General features: G+C 38.8%; 1 protein-coding gene across 1 annotated transcript in view; it reads left to right on the forward strand.

Moving 5' to 3' along the window:
* LOC140144085 (NXPE family member 3-like) overlaps positions 1-16,905 on the forward strand; it is a 43,085-nt gene continuing 26,180 nt past the window's right edge. Inside the window, exon 1 of the mRNA XM_072165921.1 lies at positions 1-145. The gene's annotated coding sequence lies outside the window, so the exon portion shown is untranslated. The remainder of the gene's footprint in view (positions 146-16,905) is intronic.

Consider the following 16,905-nt stretch of genomic DNA (forward strand, 5'->3'; position numbering starts at 1 on the left):
GATGGCTTAATTGCACGCCATAGGAACGATATCTTATATTCATTTATAATTTCATAAGCATGCATTTCATGTGCAACGAGGAACTTAACTTCTTGGAATATTTTGAATTTTTGAAACATAGCACTGTGAATTTGTGAAGAAATTGGTAAGTATTTTGTTTCTTTAAATGTAAACGTATCACATATATCAAATGAAAAGATGGGAGGGAATTAAAGTGGCGTAGCCATGTTTCGAAAACAGAATGGTGGGTATTAACCTTGTGAATGCATCAAAAAACAGCAAGATTGTTCTTGTCAAGTATGTCACGTCAGTGGCACCTCCTACACTTCAGCGTGCCAACCAAATGTACGAACTACTTTGCTGGGACAAATGCACTCGCAACGCGGAAAATGTGTAATTTCAATGCTTTAAAAATTGGTGAAATTAAACGTGCACTGAAGAAGCCCAGATGGAAGACAATGCACGTGTTTGTTTTAAAACACACCAGGTCATGTTATTGTGTTGCTAAATGAATTAACCAACAACTAACTTTGAATTTGACTAATAATACTCTTATATTGCTGTTTGAATTTGCACCGTAAACTTTAATCCTCTGGATCTCCTACTGTTAATGACAATGATCAGCTCCTTGAGCATGGTTGAGTGTGTCCCACATTTAACGGGTTTGGCAATAATTTTAAATCGACTTTCGAAAAGTTTTTTGATACGTTCATTGATTTCTCAAAAAGTAAAAATCGCAGTTTAACAAATAACTGTTCAAATGAAAGCCATTATTGAGGGCTAATTCTTGTATCACTATGAAAGGCATGACACCAATATAAACATTTGTTTCGGTGACCCAAGTTCATGGTCATTTCCGCCCACGCACTTTTTTACAGATGGCCTGGAATTTCATATTTCGGTTTCAGCGATTGCCCGAAAAAAGGTGGTATGTTTTTTGAAAAGCGTTTCCGCTTGGAATGTAGATAGTTATTGTTGCTATTACTCTTCGCGATTTTAACTTATGCATTCTTTAGCCGACAATTTTCAATGCATTTTACATAATAGAAATGTCGCTTGCATAAATACCGATATTTTTAACAGTATCGTTTTTGTTAACCAAAATACCATCCACATTAATTCCCAAGACTTTGATGAAAACATAGACACCAAATCGGACTGCAGGTGATGAACAGATTTTAAACTAGAATCAAAAGAACAAGCGTAGGCCCTCTCAAAATGTACTTTGTTAATATATGGCGTTGTGATAAATTTATTTTATTAGTTCTTATTTTGCCTGGGGAAACCCCATCAGTGCAAGCACTGTTTTTCAGGGGTGCCCAGGGGTCAAACAAAATACATCAAAATCTTTTAAAAACACATACATTAAAATTAAATATGAAATACATCAAAATCTTTTAAAAACACATACATTAAAATTAAATATGAAATACAGATAATAAGAATTGAACATTTATAAAAATATACTTTATAAAAACATTATGTAAAAATACATTTAATTACTCATGCCAGCTGCGATTACATTAGATGCACATAATTATAGTGAAGAAGCATTTTAAATATCAAAATTGCACGAAGAAAAGTAATGAACTAAAAATGGTGTTATGAATACAAAATATGCTTGAATGCTCCGAGACTCTGGAAGGGGATTTTTTGCTATTTGAGGTAATTCATTAAAAGACACCACCCCTCTTGAAATAAATTTGCGTTTGTCAGAATTATTTTTGCATGAAGGGGGGACCAGATTTCCCTGAGAGCATGCTCTCGTCATGTGGTTATAGGTTTTATGAACATGATTAAAATATTGCACAGGTTGGAAGGAAGACTGCATGTAAGACTTTTGAAAACCATGACATTCAAATGAATGGAGCGACGATCATGAAGCTTTTGCCACCCAAGGGTGCGAAGCAAAACGTTGGTAGGATACCTACGAGGAAGACCGAGAATTATCTTACCAGCTGCATTTTGAAGTTTGTCAATTTTGGAAAGATAAGTCTTGCATGCATTTCCCCATACTACGTCACAATAGTCGAAATGAGGGACAATAAGTGATTTAAAAAGCAAATTCAGTGTGTGTTGCGGGAGGATATTGCGAACACGCCTAAGCAAACCGATACGTTTGTTTATTTTAGAGACCAATTTATCGGTGTTAACACTCCAAGTGAGAGAGGGTCTAACCAAATGCCAAGATATTTAAAACAATTGACATTTTCGATGGGGTCGTTTCTGATATAAACATTGAGAGACTCTTCGGTCCTGCCTAATTTGTGTTGAGTTGCAAACAACATGGATTTGGTTTTTTTGACATTCAAAGTGAGTTAGTTATTCTGCAATCTGTATCATCAGCATATAAATAGACCTTGGAATCAGTACTCTTAAGGTGGTTAGAGAGGTCATTTATATACATTGTATAACGCCAAAATTTATGGGAGCCTTGGTAGAGTAATGATCTCCCACTTTGGTTATTTGGAAACGATTATTTAAATACGATGAGAACCAGTCAAGTTCTACGCCTTGCATTCCTACACTCTGAAGCTTTTCAACAAGAACATTATGATCATGGATCGTGTCGAAGGCCTTTTTAAGGTCCAGAAAGACTGCACCTGTAAAATGACCTGAGCTCATATTATCAAGCAAATAATCAGAGACGTTAACAAGACACGTTTGTGTGGAATGCTTTGGCCTAAATCCCGACTGGTTCGAAGACAAAATATTATTACTATCAACAAAGTTGTATAATTGGGTGTAAACAATCTTTTCAAAATTTTTCATGCAGGCAGGTATAACAGATACTGGTCTATAATTGCTAGTATCAAGGGGATCCCCCTCCTTGAAGATCGGTGAAACACGACTTACTTTCCATGCAGAGGGAACAATACCGGTTGCCAGACTTAGGTTCATGATATAAGCCAGTGGTTTAGCCAGATATTCATAACCAACCTTGAGGAGTTTTGGGGCTGATGTTATCAAGGCCAGTGGCCTTACCACCATCAAGGTTTCTGAGAAGTTTATAAACATCCTCCTCAGTTATTCTGAAAAAACAGAACTCTCTAGCTTCCGATGATGCACCTATGCATGGATGATCCTCAAGCACTATGTCAGCCTGGATGGCTTCAGCGAGCTCCTTGCCTATGTTGGAAAAAAAGCTGTTAAACTCATTGGCAATTATCTCACCATCATTAATTATTGTATCTTTGACCTTTAAGCTATTTATCGGTTTATGTTGAGAAGCAGGAATCACTGTCTTAATGGTATTCCATAGTTTACGAGAATCTGTACCAGCTTCCCTAATTGAGGTCTCAAAATATTCCCTCTTTAGCTTGGTAGCTAAATTGTTGACCTTATTTCGTATTGCTTTATAAGCTGCCCAATCATTCTCAAAAAATTACTGCTTTTTCCTTGTTTTTTTATAACAAGGAAAAGGTTTACTTACCTCAAACTTCTCACGTATTGTTGTCTCGATGTCCGTTGCTGGTTGGTATTATTCCGATTAAGCGATTTTCATGATTTAGGCCTACTTAGCCTACATTTGACCTAATATTTGTCCACACAATGTATGATATATTCCAAAAATGGCGCTGCATTCGGTGTCACATTAACGACAAGGTTATACTAACATGTGTGAGACTTTCTGACACTATATTCACGGTTTTTCTACTAGCTATTCAAACCTATACAAATTTGGCTGGTTTGCGATGTTCAATACCATTTTCACCCTGATGTGGCAGTGACGTCACGTCAGTACTGTACGAATTTTATTAGGTGCAGCCTCATTCGCTACAGTTTGATCAAAGCTCTGGTGTACATACGCACGCGCTTAAAGACGCCGCATAGATGCGCGAGCGAAACAGCCGTTTCCACGCGTTGAGGTCACTGCCACATCGGGGGAAAATGGTATAGGTAATAGATGACTATGAAACCTCAAACTCGCCCCTTGATAAAGGTTGGCAATTGAAGCAGGCCTCAGTTTAGCGAACTTTGCCTAGTTTAATGCGATGCGAGTGCAAGCGCCGCTCGGACTGTGAAGGTTTCTGGATACCATGATGCAGTCATGTCTACAGTAGAATTCATCTCGACCTTTGCAGGACTTAAACCCCATTAAAAGCTATTAAACCAAGATAACACTCATTGAAGCAGCTCAACTGATTAAATCAGATCTTCTCTGGTTGTGCACAAGTGTCTGTTTTCAATGTGCGACATCGCAATAAAGCTGGTATTATAGCTTCAGTTGGGTAACCGATTATAAAGGAAACGAAAGGAAACAATGGTATGTGTACCTTTGTTCACGAAATGAGACAAAGACCTGCTTTTTGTTAACCAGCATTCTTCAAAATGAGCAACATAATGATTGTTGACTTAACACGGTTTTCGGTCAAATCTCCATTCAATTAACACGGGGAGTTGGCTAGCTATGCCTTGCCCTCACTCATATTTTACAAAAGTGCGACTATTTCTGAACATCTAACCTAGCTGTAATTTTAGGTCGTGTTAGAGAAGTTTGGAGAATAGCTAAAATATTGGCTGGTTATTTTTCACACAGTGATGTTAACTAGGCAAGTGCCCATTCTTCCAACGTACATCATTTGTAGAGGTCACGCGTCAATGGTGAGAGCACTGTGTATTGTGTATAGGAAAACGGACAGTAACTGCAGTATGCCGAATATGGGCTTAGATTAGGCCTTTATCATGTCCTGTAGGCCATATAATATATTTTTGGAAAGGAAAGTCTAATCTCGGAGCCTATTCAATTGAGAAGGGACTGGATTTTGTCATAATAATATAAAAATTAATACTTGTCGTCCATAACAAGAAAGAATGCCTCGCGATTTTTTTGATATCCAGTCATAGTATTTTAATTGATTAAACTGAACATGAAGCTATATTTTTACTAGCTTCATGCACTAATTTGCAGACCCGCCCGGCCTTCTACATTTAGTGAGTAGCACATTAGATTGTGTTTACAAGAAATAACAAGCGCTGCCTCCTCGAAATTTCTTATGCCAGCAGCTTTGATGATTAAATATTATCTACAACCCCGCACCTGTGTTCAAGGCCTTTCTTTTATCTATTGACCTCAACAGAAAGGATTAGAATGATTAGAACGTCGTCCCTGACCCGTTTCCACACATTAATAATGAGGCGGTAAGGGAACGTGCTACCGTTATACTTCAGCGAGTACGTATGGCCAATACACAGTTCAATGGCCTTATTGTGATCTGGCGGGCGTTTTAAAAGCACGGTCCCTGACCGCGTGGGCATATATCCGGGCAAGGAACAATACGCCGTAGAAGTGACGTAGTTAATCGGATTAACTACCATAGCAATAGATGAATACAATTTTGACTATACCGCCCTGCACTACAACGTTCACGCGGTACCAATGCATTGAACCATAGATGTCAAAGAAAGGCTGATCACTCGCACCTGTAAGATAAGTATCTTTGAAAAGAGCGGTATTGTATTCAATCTATGTTTGCTGACATACACAGGTGATTAGTGCAATCTGCTTGTAGTGCAGGGCGGTCTATTCAAAAATTGTATTCATCTATTGCTATGGTAGTTAATTCTACGGCGTATAGAGACCAATTGCCTGGCAATGACGTCACATGTAATCCCAGTCTATAGTGTGATCAGAACATTATAGGCTGGTGGTCACTTATAGTACGATTAGTACGAAACGTCCAATGCGATTATTAATGTATTTTCTAAAATTTAAAGAACCACTTTTTGGCGGGAATTTTTGTAAGTTACACAGCTGATGTTGTGAAAGGGTTGAAAGACTACAATATTACGGCAGAAACAACAATTTCTTTGTTTGGTCGTTATTCCTATCATGCCTATAGGCTCATCCCTTAAAGGGTGTTTTGTTTAACCTTTTCAGTCAGTTTCGTAAGCAGCGCTCGAAATAAGGCGCGTCCTTGCACCAAATACCCGGAAAGTAGGCGCGGACCTGCAAATTTCCAACGGTACGGGACCACGTGACCCGTAAAAATTGAAACAAGCAAAGAGCAGAAAATCCTAGTTTTGTTGTTGCACTGGAAAATCTGATTCACATAATACGTACAGCTCCCTGAGTACACTTTCATTTTAGTTTCCCATCAAGTTTTCAACCGTGCTCGCCGTAGCTAAGTCTCTCTCTCTCTCTTGAAAGGCAAGGGTCCGGGGTCGGACTCTTGAAATTTCAAAGCTGCAGAAACGAAAACGTAAGGGATTTTAAAATGGACTTAAAAGTGAGTTGATCTGTAACTTGAAGCACGGTCCCTGACTGCGTGGGCATATATCCGGGCAAGGAACAATAGAGACCAATTGCCTGGCAATGACGTCACATGTAATCCCAGTCTACAGTGTGATCAGAACATTATAGGCTGGTGGTCACTTATAGTACGATCAGTACGAAACGTCCAATGCGATTATTAATGTTTTTTCTAAATTTAAAAGAACCACTTTTTGGCGGGAATTTTTGTAAGTTACACAGCTGATGTTGTGAAAGGGTTGAAAGACTACAATATTACGGCAGAAACAACAATTTCTTTGTTTGGTCGTTATTCCTATCATGCCTATAGGCTCATCTCTTAAAGGGTGTTTTTTTTTAACCTTTTCAGTCAGTTTCGTAAGCAGCGCTCGAAATAAGGCGCGTCCTCGCACCAAATACCCGGGAAAGTAGGCGCGGACCTGCAAATTTCCAACGGTACGGGACCACGTGACCCGTGAAAATTGAAACAAGCAAAGAGCAGAAAATCCTAGTTTTGTTGTTGCACTGGAAAATCTGATTCACATAATACGTACAGCTCCCTGAGTACACTTTCATTTTAGTTTCCCATCAAGTTTTCAACCGTGCTCGCCGTAGCTAAGTCTCTCTCTCTCTCTTGAAAGGCAAGGGTCCGGGGTCGGACTCTTGAAATTTCAAAGCTGCAGAAACGAAAACGTAAGGGATTTTAAAATGGACTTAAAAGTGAGTTGATCTGTAACTTGAATTCATTTTAGCTACGCAGATACGTGAAAAAATTGTGGGTTTTTACGTACAAGCATGACATTTGGCACAGTTGTACACCATGACATAGGGAATATTTTTAAAAGTGGAGACATTGCGAAAAATTCTAGGTCGCATGTTACAAAATGGCCGCCAAAATCCACTTTCGACAAAGGATATTATTATTTATATCAGGCTTTTGAGCGATACAATAAAACTGTATATTGTACAATATTTGCAAAATACCCGGATGCAATACAATGTGTTTATAATATTGTATGCGTATCTCGCACGCGTCGCGCGTTACCATGGTGACAGGACCAACACGCGTCATGATACAACAGCACAACAATACAGACATCGTAACCAAATGGTATCGGCTCACAGGAGATTTCGTAGGCCTACTGTATAAACAAGTAAAATCACAAACTTTAAAATTCGCCGCGATTCTGGATGATGATAACCTTAGGAAGTATAATCCACATGATCTAGGCCTACAAATAGGCCTACACATTGGTTAAATCTGGTGGCTAGGTAAGCTTAAAGAATATATTGCACTCGGTCGTGCAATAGGCCTATATTCTTCTATCACACTCAAAGCCATTCAATATTATATAAATATTTACTATATTGCTATTACAATATAATGTGAGGCAACAATTCATAAAATGACAACCCAACTATATATAAAGAGGAAAGTAAGAAAGTATCTTAAATTGCAGAAAATTGTATTTTATTTGGTGTAATCGGTGAAAAATGCTGCATGTGATGGCCATTAAAAAAAAAGGCCTATGTGGCAGCCATTTTGTTTGAAATGGCCAGGTTTGTTGATGCGTAACTCCAGAAAAGGGAGACACCTTTTCCCAGTGTCGAGGAGCTTAAAATACCTTTTGCCAGCATTTTGGCACTTGTGCCAACTCTTTCCATCTATGCTGGATTTTCTCCAAATGGGTACTTACACCTTGTCCCATTTTGGATGCTCCTGCCTACACTACTCTATTTTTTCATCGTTCAACCTGTTTACTACCTTCTCTACCTTAGACTTCCTTTCGCAACACAGCTGGTTAGGAAAGGTGAGCCAATTTAGTTGGCTTGGCAGCTTGTTTTTTGTCTGGTGTTGTTTTTGGATTGGAGCTTTCGTCCTAAGTTTTGTAGAGGATGTGAGTTCTTATTCCACATACTAGGGTAAAGGCGCTGAATTCCAGTACTGATGGGCACATAACCCATTTCACACTGGCGGTACAGGGTACAGATCCCTAGTGTGAAGAAGACGGCGCTGCCTCACGCGGACATCCGGAAATGGACGATGCTGTCACATTAAATCCGGACTGTGGCCTAAAAGGTTGTCCACAGACGGACAACATCGTCCATTTCCTTTTGTCGGGTAAAAGCTAGAGTGGGTGCCAGCTTGTGTTTGTGACTTTTACTTCTTCTCTTCATCTTTTCTTTCTTGCTGTCCCAATCATAGTGTTTTGTGTAGGAATGTGGAATTTCAGGGGGCGCTGAGACTCCACAAGCACAAACAACCGATAACAATGTCTGGCCGTGGTAAAGGAGGAAAGGGACTTGGAAAAGGTGGCGCCAAACGTCATCGCAAGGTCTTGCGTGATAACATCCAGGGTATCAGTATAACAGCAAGAGCTGACTTCAAGAACTCCTCTCTTCCAACTCGGAGCTCATCCAGCCTCTACCATGTTACCTCGTCAGTGTGGTATGCGTAGGCAGAAGGAAGGGACACTTTTGTAGGGTGAACCTTCTTTAACCCATGCAGCTATGGGTAAATAGCGAATACTAGCTATGGTTTAAATAGTTGTCAATGGTCAACAGCATTGATGTATGTGTTGCGCAAAATTACAATTACACAAAACACACATCTGGCATCCAGGGTTTGTGTCAAGAGGAGGCTAGTACTGTAAGAACTCAGGAATGGCCCTCTCTGTTGGTACGGAAGGACCTGGCCACCCACCGTACTATTTGGCCTCGAATGTAAACATGAGAGTAAGAAATCAAAAGAAAACGAGGGTATCGGAAGGTGCGACCCGCAGGCCGGAAGATACGTCAATGGCTACTGGGGAAGAGAGAGATGCTGCCCAGAGTACACATGTTGGTGATGACAGATCAGGATTAAAGCCTGTTACAGGAATTCCTGTTCTTGACGGTCCCAGGAAGGAAAGGAACAGCACCCCTTTAAGGAAGCCAATAAATATTGCTACATGGAATGTACGCAATATGTCAGGAGTAAAGATTGAAGTTGTGGAGAAAGAATATTAAGATCCTAGGAGTAACAGAATTGTGGTGGCTTGGACAAGGGAGGTTCACTACAGATGATGGAAGTATGTTCATCTATTCTGCAAAAGATACTGGAAGGAAACGAGTGGGTGTCATAATAGAAAAAACAATAGCAAGTGTGTTTTGGGATATGTGACGTGTCATGTCAAAAGGAGACTTTTGGGCAGGATCGTAAATGGAGAAATAGCGAACAATCTGCCTGGGTGATTTTTTGAGAATTTGGGTTTGTTGCAAATTTGTGATGTTATTAATGTTTATTAAAATAGTGCCTGATAGTTTCAAACCGGAATATAACTGGTATCTTGTATTTTTTGAGACATTTGTCAAGGTAATTCCTACTCTCAACATTGTCAATAATATTTTTAAATACCGATATGTCAATTTCCAATTTGTTAATACTATAACTTACTAACTAAATATCTCCGCTTAGGAATGTCCGATTTCATTGGGGGAAAACGGTGTTGTGGAGCAAAATATCTCTATATTTAAGATAATCACCCTCATAACCAAAGTGCCTAAGTCATTATTACATGTTTCTCATTTGCAATTTTGATTTTCTGAGTAATAAACCCATAATTAATCAAATTTCCAGCCGCATTCTTCATTAACTTGTGGAATACATCAAAAGAGATATATTCCACAAGTTAATGAAGAATGCGGCTTCAAATTTGATTAATTATGGGTTTATTACTCAGAAAATCAAAATTGCAAATGAGAAACATGTAATAATGACTTAGGCACTTTGGTTATGAGGGTGACGGTATGTAAAACCTCAAAATTGATAACCTGCCCAAAAGTGTCTCCTTTTGACATGACACGTCACATATAATCCAATAAATGAGAGAGTGATGACTGCAAGACTGCAAGAAGATCCTTTAAATATTTCTATCATACAAGTTTATGCACCAACATCAGATGCATCAGAGAGCGAGATGACGGACTTCTATGCGATGGTACAAGAAGAGACTTACTCATCGTACTGGGGGATTGGAATGCTAAGATTGGCAAAATGAAGGAGAAAACTGGGTGTATAGGCCAATATGGATTTGGGATCAGAAATGAACGTGGAGACAGACTGGAGGAATTTTGTGAAGCTAATTACCTAGGCACTGGGAACACGTTATTTCAGCAGCATCCACGGAGACTGTGGACTTGGATGAGCCCAGGAGATACAACAAGAAACCAGATTGATTACATCATGGTCAGAAAAAGGTGGAGAACATCACTCCAAAATGTCAGGACACGACCAGGCGCTGACTGTGGTAGTGACCATCAGCTACTTGTAGCCAAAGTGAAACTAAAACTGAAAGCTAAGAGAGACAATGCACCACCTACCAGGTATGATGTTGACAACATTCCCACTCAATATTCAGTACATGTGAATAACAGGTTTGACGAGTTACTGAAAGTTAATGAAGAGGAGCAGACCCCAAATGAATTGTGGGAAGACATGAAAGAAGCAGTCCAGAGCACAGCAAAGAAGCACATCCCCAGAAAGATGAACCGGAAACAGCACTGGATCTCTCAGCAGAACTTAAACCTAGCTGATGACAGGAAGAGAGCAAAGGCAGATGGAGGAAAGGAAGAATGGGCACGCTTAAACAAAGAGGTCTCCAAAAGTGTTAAGGAGGACAAAATAAACTACATCGAAAGGAAATGTGTAGAAATGGAAAGATGTAAGGGTGACTCAAAAATAGCTTTTGATATTGCCAAAGAACTTACTAAGAAGTGGACCCCCAGGATGGATGTTATAAATGATGAGAAAGGTAACACTCTTACCGAAAGTGAAGACATCAAAAGGCGATGGGTTCAGTATAGTTCCCAGCTGTTTGAGGCACAATATGACAAGGGGTATGTACAGTGTGAAATTAGTGAGGAAGAACCTCCACCATTGAGATCTGAAGTTGAGCTTGCCATGGAACAAATGAAAAATACTAAGTCACCTGGCATTGATAATGTAGCTTCTGAGTTGTGGAAGGCAACTGGTAAAGAAGGGATAGATCTAATGTGGCGTCTATGTGGTATCATCTGGAAAAAGAAGAAATGGCCGAGAACCTGGTGCAGGGCAGTATTTATTCCACTGCCAAAGAAGGGAAATTTGAAAGAGTGTGCCAATCACCGGACCATCAGCCTGATTTGTCATGCAAGTAAAGTGCTTCTAAAGATCATCATTAAGAGAATGAAGAACAAAATGGAGCAAGAAATATCTGATGAGCAGGCATGATTTCGTGAAGGAAGGGGGACAAGGGACCAAATCGTCAATATCAGGAATGTGATTGAGAAATGCAGAGAACATAGACCTCCTCTTTACATGTGCTTCATAGATTACAGTAAAGCTTTTGACTGTGTTAGCCACCCTCAGATGTGGGAAACTATGAAAAAGATGGGTTTCCCAAGTCATCTTGTGGATCTGATCAGCTGCTTATATGAAAACCAAGAATCGGCAGTCAGAATAAGTAGTGGGGACACAGATTGGTTCAAGATTGGAAGAGGCTTACGACAGGGCTGTGTGCTATCCCCAATCCTATTTAACACCTACTCTGAAGACATAATGAGAACAGCTTTTGAAGGGTTTGAAGGTGGAGTGAAGTTTGGCGGTACAATAATTACTAACCTGAGGTACGCCGATGATACCGCTCTTATTTGTAGCAGCAGAGTAGAGCTGATTGATCTTTTACCATTGACACGTATGGATGCGAGTCTTAGGCTATGACCAACAATGATAGGAAAAGAGTAGATGCTTCTACGAGTGACATGGAATGACAGGAGAACAAATTCCTGGATCCTCGACAAGATTGGTACAAGTCTAACCATCAGAAGCGGCATAATGGAGAGAAAGCTGAAGTACTTTGGCCATATTGTCAGGAAACATGGAGTTGTAGAAAAACAAATTTTGCAAGGGGCTATGGAAGGCAAACGAGGAAGAGGACGTCCACCAACATCTTGGACTAATGACGTGAATATGGTTTCTAACCAAGGAATGCAAGGTGCAACGCACTTGGCATCAGATCGAGTGAGATGGCGTACTCTTGTGAAGACCACAGCAGCGCTACACAGCGCCACCTGACACAGAGAGAACTCCAGTTTGTTTGTTAGCTTCTTTTTCACCTCCCATGCCTCTGTACCTTTCACTCTTGCATGTCCCCTTGCATGCCTTTTTATTTCCCTTTCTATCTACAACTTCATTATATCTCTCCCAGTTGCAGTACATGTGGTAATATTATCTCTGCCTGTCCAAATTTTGCTTGCGGTTTTAACCCATACCCCTTTCTATTGGATACCTCAGATAAACGGATGCGCGCTCGGGAGAGGGTTGGAAAACAAGAACAATTTACTTGTGGTCTCTAAAGTGTATTGGAGCAAGAGGCTGATGGTCACTTCTATACTCCTAATGCACTGTGACTTTGATTTCAAAACATAACTTGCCACCATCTGGAGTGAAACATTCTGGAAATGCTTAAGATCACTTGAAGAGTTGATGAGAACAATCAAACTGGTGATCTCCTTATCTGAAGGGCCGTTCTCAGTGCGTTGATGTTTGTGGTATCACCTCTGATGAATTCTTTCTTCATGAGGGCGTACCTCAGGGATCCGTATTGGGTCCACTCATATTTACCATGTATACTGCCCCACTAGGTGACATCATTTCATCCTATGGGTTGAGTCATATGATTTATGCTGATGACACACAGTTGTATATAGTTCTTGATCCATCCAAGCGTAGTGAGAGTATTGGTATATTGAACGGTGTGTTTCAGATATTAAGGCATGGGCAGTTACCAATAAGCTAATGCTGAATGATACAAAAACTGAGGTTATTCATCTGTCATCTCAATTTGTCAAAACCCTGCCACTACCACCACTTACCATTGGTAATGCAGCTATAGATCCATCGACCTCAGCCCGAGATCTTGGTGTTGTGATTGATAGTGCACTTAACATGAAAGAGCATGTAAAAGCTTTAACAAGATCAGCCTCTTTTGCTATCTACAAGATTGGTAAGATCTGCAAGTACCTTGACAGTAAATCAACTGAGCGCCTTGTACACGCATTCGTTAGTTCGAGACTAGACTGCTGCAACAGTCTTCTGGTTGGGCTTCCAAAATATGAGATTGCCAAATTGCAACGCATCCAGAATTCTGCTGCACGTCTGGTCTCTCGTGCTAAATATCGTGACCACATGAAGCCAGTTTTATACGATCTCCACTGGCTTCCGGTTGAACAGCGTATCGTGTACAAGGTGCTCCTGATTACTTTCAAGGCCTTGCATGATCTAGCCCCACTGTATTTAAAAGAATTGGTTAATACATATCAACCCACCCGTTCACTACGTTCTACTACACAAAACTTGTTGAGTGTCCCAAAGTGCAATACAAAGTTTTATGGTGAGAGAGCTTTTTGTAATGCAGCTCCAGTCTTGTGGAACAACTTGCCTATACAACTCAGATCTGCAGATTCCATCAATCATTTCAAGAGTATTTTAAAAACTCACCTTTTTACCAATGCATTTAGTGATGTTTCTTAAACTTTTAAATTTGTTTACCTTTTAACCTAGTCTCATCTCAGCTGGTTCTGAGTTTTATCTGGGTATCAGTTGTATATTTTTGATATAGTTGAAATGTATTTGTGCAATTAATCTTTGTAGTTTTGGTGTTTTTAATATATTGTAAAGCGCATTGAGATTTTGTATGTAATGGGCTATATAAGAAATAAATATTATTATTATTATTATTAAGACGTATGAGCAAACTAAATGTGATGCGATCAAGCAAAATCAGTCGGAACTCGGAAATATTGATTTTGAGATATAGCCGAATAAAGGAAATATTTCCCTTTGTTTCCTTTTGTTTTGGAAACGCTTTAATTGCTCATATTTTTGGAACTGGTTGTTCAATTTCAATGGGGTTTTCTGCAACATCCAGCTTTGTAAATGTGTTTTACTATTCTGTAAGAAACTGAAAATTTATTATTGCCGAGTTCCGACTGATTTTGCTTGATCGCATCACAAATGTTTCATGATGGAAAACTCACTGCCTGGTGTAAAGTGCTAATTGATGTGAGATAGAGTTGCCTCCTATCCATACACTCTGATCAAGGATCAAACTTTACTTCTGGAGTATTTCAGCATGTCATGTACCATTTAGGTATAGATCATTATAATTCTCTCTTGAGCCATTGCTGAGAGTTGACCTTGACTTACCATGCTGTCAATATCCACCCAAAATACACTTGATGTAATTCCAGAACAAGGTTCGTTGCCGTCTTTTACTGGCCCATCGTTAGGCAAGCTGAGTATATGCCCTACAAATTTCAGTTAAGTCCTGGCTTTCTCAACAAGTGGTGCTGTCTCTATCATATTGCAGATGGTAGTATTTGGTACTCTGTCTACTCCCTTGATGTTCAGCATAATACCCCTTACCAAAATTAAGCCATATTTAAGCAATATGCCTAGCAATATCATAAGGCGTGGAAGCCTTGTACCCGTATGCCTTATAAGCAATATTTAAGGCATAAAATCACCATAAGGCTTACTTAAGGAATATCTAATGGCTTACTTTCTGATACTTAGGCATATATTGCTTACACAAAGAAGTAATATGATTTTCTTATAGCAATATTATACTGTATGCCTTATAAGCAGTATAAGGCATAAAATCATCAAAATAAGGCTTACCTAAGGCATACTTAAGCAATATTTTTAGGCTTCGTGAAAGCAGTATTTAGTGTAAGCATTATTTGTAAGGCTTATTGTCAAAATTATGAGAGCAGCTGCAGGTAATTTTAACAATGTACTGCGCTATACTTATCGATGGCTTGTTCTGCATTACCAGTTCTAAGGATTATTGTAGTCTAAAACATGCTTAGCCCTAGTTGCCTAGTGTCTTGCCTTTTTGCCCAGAATATATAAGGCAATACTTGCTACATCTGCATCAATTAGGGCAATTGCTATCAGATATGAAACAGCCAATGGAATGTTTGAGGTTCAACTTGAAATATATTTGGTATCAAGACTTGGTATAAAATGAACTAGTTAGAGGTATATTGTTACATATGGTACAAGTAAAAATGCTATTCGAGATTAGTATAGGGTCATGCCATATGCCATGCATTTTGCACTTCTCGCCCTCCACGTTGCGATCCAAAATCCAAAATTTTCACATTTTACGCCCTGTGAGCTTCAAATCAGCGTATCAACATATTTGCAATGTACTAGTGACGTAGTGTTATAGCTAGAGCACATATCCCTGCCCAATCGATCGATGAAAAAGGCAATTCATTAAAAAAGATAAATAATAACAATTTGGAAAAACAAATGTTCAAAAAAAAATAAAAAAATTCCAGTAAACATTCAAAACAAGTTTTAAAAAAAAATTCAAAAAAGAAAATTTCAAATAAATAAATGAATAAAGCACGAGATGGACGTGGCTAATTAGCATATATGAATATGAATGAGCGATTGTAAATAAATTAAAATGTTTAATCGGGAAGTAGATTTTAGGGAAATGAATCAATGAGCATGTAAATGAGCGATTGAGCACTGAAATGAGTAAATGAGCGGCGAAACATTCATATTCTATTCAGTATCAACAAGTTGAAGTCTGCAACTATGAAAACGTGTTACTTATTATCATCAACTATGAATTACTTGTATTTCAAACCAATAAAACTTTAGTCTATATAAAGTAATACACTTTAATCGTCATTGTCATTCATTCATTCATTCATTCATTCATTCATTCATATTGCCATAAATGAAATCTCATAAGATTAAGGCGAGTCGGATGGTAGCAGCCATATATTTTGCAGTTTTAGCCATTTAACTTAAAACCTGTAGTGTATTTTCTAATGTTGATCTCATAGGAAATCAGTCAAGGAAGCAAATAATTTATATTTCCATAGGTCTTGCTGTTCTTGAGTTAAGGTCAATAATATAATCAATACGAAAGTATTGCTTAAAGGGCAGGTCTATTACAAAAACAACATCATATCATTGGCAAGCTAATATTATGAGGACAATGAAAATGACTCCTTTTTGATAAAATAAAACGATTAAAATTGATATTCCGCAAAACCAACTTAAGCGGTGGGCCATTCAAACTTTCTGAGTACGTACCACTTTTTGGGGCCATATTTTTTAAGCTCATCCCACTTTCAGAAATACTAGATTACAAGTGCTTTTCAGTTCTGACGAACACTTGTTGGTATTTAACTGCAGTAAATATCAACTTCAAACCTCAATAAATTTGATAATACCAGAATAATGTTGCTCCAAATCAGACATTTTACCCCCACAAAACTCAAATTCAGTGTCCTTAAATCCGCCATTTTAGGCTAATTCAATTCATTATAAACGCCAAAATGTAAACTCACGGAAAGCACAGTTTCTGACAAACGATTTTTTACATCATCTACCGACACGCCTCAATTAATATTTAGCACGTGCGGTTTATGCATACCACTTTGAATTTTGCGAAACAAATATTCAATACTTAATGTCAAGTCTGTAGTAACCGCGCATCGCGTTCGCGTTTTGGCAAATAAACACGTTTGATTAAGTCTTACTCATCGCGTATATTTAAGAGGTTATGTATGTATTGTCCACTTTTTAGGCAAAACATACCACATTGGAGGCTTTTTTCGGATGT

This window comes from Amphiura filiformis, unplaced genomic scaffold (assembly GCF_039555335.1).
Source record: "Amphiura filiformis unplaced genomic scaffold, Afil_fr2py scaffold_39, whole genome shotgun sequence".
Lineage (NCBI taxonomy): Eukaryota > Metazoa > Echinodermata > Ophiuroidea > Amphilepidida > Amphiuridae > Amphiura > Amphiura filiformis.